The sequence below is a fragment of the Humulus lupulus genome, chromosome 1 (genome assembly GCF_963169125.1).
Source record: "Humulus lupulus chromosome 1, drHumLupu1.1, whole genome shotgun sequence".
NCBI classification, from domain to species: Eukaryota; Viridiplantae; Streptophyta; class Magnoliopsida; order Rosales; family Cannabaceae; genus Humulus; species Humulus lupulus.
Genome location: NC_084793.1, coordinates 297,345,343 through 297,350,702, shown reverse-complemented (window position 1 = coordinate 297,350,702; position 5,360 = coordinate 297,345,343). Strand labels below are relative to the sequence as shown.

At 28.7% G+C, this 5,360-nt stretch overlaps 1 non-coding gene across 1 annotated transcript; it reads left to right on the top strand.

Moving 5' to 3' along the window:
* Nucleotides 1-1,182: 1,182 nt before the first annotated feature.
* Nucleotides 1,183-1,299, top strand: LOC133813384 (U5 spliceosomal RNA). The gene has a single exon (XR_009884399.1). It is a non-coding gene; the product is annotated as a U5 spliceosomal RNA (small nuclear RNA).
* The last annotated feature ends 4,061 nt before the right edge of the window (nucleotides 1,300-5,360 follow it).

The window sequence follows — 5,360 nt, the reverse complement described above, 5'->3', positions numbered from 1 at the left end:
CACTTGATTTTGTCAACTACAAATTTTTTTGAGAATAAGGTTGTATTGGTGGGGTTGTATTTACCAACCCAATGTGAGAAAAATGGTCAATATCAATAAAATTCTTTTGTGAATGCATGTCAGGGATTTGACCACTATAAACTTATTGCCTTTTGTTGTTTTAATCATTTTATATACACAAAAAAAAAACATTTTCTCTTGAATTGTCTGACAAAAAATACAATCAGTTTGTAATTTAAGACCTATTAATTATGACTAACGATGAGATTAACTAATGAGACATGTATTTGATTTCATTGGTTTATTTCAATTTTATCATTATTATTTATTATGAAAGCTTTAGGGTTTTTATTCTTTGCATCATAAGCTTTTTATTAATATGTTTATGATCAATTTTGTTTTGAAATTAGAGAGAATTTTATGTTTAAATTTCTTAGATTTTTTTTTTACATGAAAGTGATTTAGAAATTGAATTAGGATCTCTAAATTGGATAGTTACAAACTGAAGTGATTGATTCCATGATATGATAAATGGTTTAAAATCATTTTATGTGGTTTAAGTTGATGTGTTGTCTAATATCATAGAGACAATCTTCTGATCAAAATCCCCTCCTTTTTGTGTCGGTTTTCATAGTTTCTTTTTGCAAAGTTAATAAAATTTTATTTTTGATTTTTCTATAATTTTTATTTATAAAGTAATTGTTATTGAAATAAGAATGGTTAGGAAAATATAAAATTATATTCAACAATTTATGATATTTTTCGAAAATTTTAGATCACAAATAATTAGCTGGGTATTTGTTTAAATTTGTTGACATACTCACTCTTCAAATAAATAGTATATTATCCAATCAAACATTATATATTAAGTTTATTTAGTTTTTTTTTTTGGTTCTAAATAATAAACTTGGTTAATTGATGACTAAAACAAGGTGTTAGAAATTTGGATGAAAAGTATTAATATTAAATTTTAATAACAATGAATATTTACGTTGAAGCTCTCTATATGTGACTCCGACTTCTTCTTGCAATTAAATTCGTCTGTACGTATATGAGGAGAGGAGCTATAAGACGATAATAGAAACCAAGTTCGTGAACAAATCCCACATCGAAAACAGATAATAGAAACCAACTAACACAACTACTATAAGAACACAAGGCTTCTCGCCAATAACCTCACGCAGCCACGTGGTGAGAACAAAGCGAACTATTCTTTCGCCTTTTACTAAAGAATACCGTGTGCTCGCCGCAATTAGTGGCATACGCCTATTTTTGGAGAGGTTTCTCTTTTGGGAAACGTCTATAACTTAGTTTAATACTTATTATTACTTGTTTTGCAAATTTATATTTAGTATACTTTAGAATGTTGTTTATATTGCAGAGTATATATAGTGAAAATATATTTTCTACTTTTCTAGAAAAAAGAATACATGTACTATACACATTAAGAAGCATATAATGTAATTTTAAAAAGTTAAGTTATATTATTAGTAGTAAAAATTTGGATTTATATTGAGAATCCAATTAATATAAAGTCAAAATTTTAAGTATGCCTCCCGTTTTTAAAATTAATTTTTTTGTAATAAAAAAAAATATATATAATTACCTGATAAATAATTTCACTATTTTATGATGAGTAAACAAATTGGGGAATATATCTTTATGGCACCCTTTCATTAAGATATATTCTAGTTTGGATCCTACGTTAAAAAAATATTTCTTTTTAGACATTTTATTTTGTTAGATAGTAACAATTATTCTCAAAAATTGAATTTGATAAAAAATTTATAAATGAATGAAAACTAAGTTTATGTATTAGTTTACTAAAAATTTAAACCTAAAATAATAAAAAAAAACTTATATTTCAGTCACTTTCCTTTGTTAGTCCTCTCTCTCTATTTTTGGCTCCTGCCCTCTCCCCTCTCTCATTCCCTTTCTCCACTCCTCTTCTCTTCCCCAATCCTAATGCATTTACCTTACAATTTCTTATTACCAAAAAAAAAAAAAAGAACTAGAACCCCAAAAGTTGATATTAGAACTCAATCATCAATTGTAAACTGGAAATCATCGACCACCTCCCCACTCTTATATTGTTCAAAATAAAAAAGGGCCTATCATGGTGGTAACCATATGAGGATAGCAACAAAACCCATTGGGGCAATCTCTTTAGGAACAGCAAACATATTAAGTTATGGTCTTAAAGATTAGGTGTTTCATTTTTTTCTTGGCTTTATTCGTTTTATGGGTTTAGGGATGTCGATGAGGCACATGCACCACATTTGACAATGATTCCAAGGCAACTAATGGGTGTTTTCTGTCCCTCTCATTGATGCTCGCATTGTTGGAGTTGCTAATGGGCACCTATGCTTTACTACAGAAATGAATTACTTTGTACAGTGAAAAAGATTTAGATAGAAAATAAAACTTTATAGCAAAATTACAAATAAATATGTAAAGAAGAAGGAGGAAGATGAAACAAAAGTAATAGAAGAAATAAGATAAGTGTTAGGATCAAACCTAATGACAAGAGATGAAAGATGAACATAATAAACCAGAACAAAATCATAAATACACAACACTAAGTTTACTTAGACAAAAGCAAGATGCTTTTGCTACCTACATCCAAGTCAAGGCAAAGCTCTAGACGAAATTCACTATGAAAATAGAAGATATTACAACCACCAATGTAATGTACAGAGATCTAAAGAACCACTCTCAAATCCCAATTGTGTATCAAGATCAATTAGAAGAAAGTTGCAAACCCTAGAGATTAGAGCTAATCTCTCTCTCTCTAGAAACTTCTCTCAATTACAAAATGCACTCCCTGATTCAATCTGAAACATTTTGAACAAAATGGGTAAGTATGTTTCTAATAAAAGAACCAGCCACATTAACAAATTCCGTCAAAACTGACTTTCTGATATAAAATTCAGAAATGTCGAGACATCCAAAACGCATGTTGAGACATGGACATAGATTGTGACCACAAACAATTTTGGCCGCAGCTGCTACTCTCCAACTGGGAGGCCGCGACCAGACATGATCCAGGTCGTGACCACTGTATAAAAACGAGGAATTCTTCAATAATAAGAACAAAAACAATGTATAAAAACTTTCTTATTCACACAACCAAAGTGAAGAGCATTGGAGATCACTAACTTGAACAATGTTTACAACATTTGTCTAAAATCTTATTTTCTCATATCTCAAGTACTAAGGGAACTCCCATAAATGGAAATAACACTTTAGAATAAACAAGTCTCTTCGGTGTATTTCTAGCCAATTGCTCCGATAGAAAGAAATAATGTGTCTTACATGTGAGCGTTAGGCCATCTCCAACCATAACTTCATTTTAAATCAACTTTATTTTCATTTTGCACATTTTTCACTTTAAATTACCATTTCATCTCTATTCACTACTTCAAATTTTACTTCAAAAAATATACTCTTTTTCTATTCTTTTTAATCATCAATAAATAAAAAAATTAACTAATTAATAAATATTAATTTTATACATTAAAATTAATATATATAATTAAGTAATAATAGTTTTATATCAAGTAAAAAAAATATTAATGGACTTAACTTAAATTGCTACATTATGAAAATTAAACATTACATTTTTAAAAAAAAAATGTTGTTGTTGTTGTTTAATTATGGTTAATTTCATTTTGTATTTTAAATTTGATAAGTTATTGATTTTTTATTTTTATTATGTATATTTTTATTTATTTAATTTATTAGTATAATATAAATATAATTCTAAAAATAAAATATAAAACATAATTATAATTATAAAACTAAATAATTAAAACATATAATATTATATAAAAGGATATATATATATGTATTTATACAAAACTATTAATGGTATTTTAGACAGTATTTTGTTGGCTTTATATGAATAGTGATGCTTTTATTATTGAAGGTGCATAATCCAATTCTTTAAAATGAAGATAAAAATAAAGTTGTGTTGCAGAGAATTTTTGTATGATTTTGATCTTTAAAATGAAGGAATTGAGTTTTTGAAGGCAAGGTTGGAGATGCTCTTAGGCTTCTATTTATAGAGTTTTGATATACCATTTGAATTTCAAATTCTACCAACCCCTATGAATGTTGCCAATGTTTAATTGGATGTTTATAGAATTAAAATAAATATTTGAGAGTTACTTGGAATGTTAGAACCATTCAAATTGGAAAAAAAACTAAAAATTGGAATTGGTTGTCAGCACCCCAAGTTGCAGCCGCGGCTGCTAGCTGCTGGCTGCTGACTCCTAGGTCGCAGCTTGGGACACTTGTGGACGTGACCACCAAGCTGTTTCAGCCTCTCATATTTTGCATTTTCCAAAACGTCTCAAACTCTTTCCTACATGATTTTATAATCTCCATACATCTAATGAAAGTTAAAGTCACATCTCTAACAACCATATCACATTGAGGTTTTGTGAAATTCAAACTCAAATGAGTAACTTACAATCTACACATTATTAGGTAATATTTGAGAGTTACAAATTTGTAACTTCAAAATATGTTACATTTGGACACACACATGTGCCTAATTTTGTAACTCTCAATAATATGTTACAAGGTATAACAAATCACATTTGTCACATTATTTAATCTAACATTATATTGCTGTATTACTTTTTAATATAATGTTTTAGATTAAATATATGTGACAAAGAGTGTCACATGTTGTAACATGCAAAAAGAGAGTTACAACATTTTGTATAGTGTGTAAAACAAATGTGTAACGTATTTGAGAGTTACAATTTTAGTAACAAATTTGTAACTCCCAAATATTGCCAATTATTGTGTAGATTTGTTGTTTACAATTTTGATTTGAATTTCTCAAATTCATAAGAGATATGACTGTTAAATATGTGATTTTAACTCTCATAATGTGTATGGAAGTTACAAAATCAAGTGAGAATGAATTTTGAACGTTTTGGAACATTTGGAAAATTGTTAGCTGAAAAAACGTCGTGGGTCGCGGCCATTTTTTTCAGGCTGCGGCCAGAGAGGCAGACAACATTTTCCAAACTTCGGTTTTATCAAATTTTGAACGTTTCCAACAACCAAGTAACTCCCAAATCTCTATTTTAATTCCATTAAACATCCAATTAAACATTGGTAACAACCATGGGGTTGGTGAAATTTGAAATTCAAAGGGTGTCTCTAAACTCTATAAATGAGAGTCTAATGCTCACTTGTAAAACACAACTTTTCTATCCATTAGAGCACTTGGCTAGAAAACACCCAGAGGCTTGATAATTCCACAGAGTTATTTCCAAAATTGTGAGAGATCCCTTAGTGCTTGAGTTATGGGGAAATAAACTTTTGAACAAAAGTTTCAAACC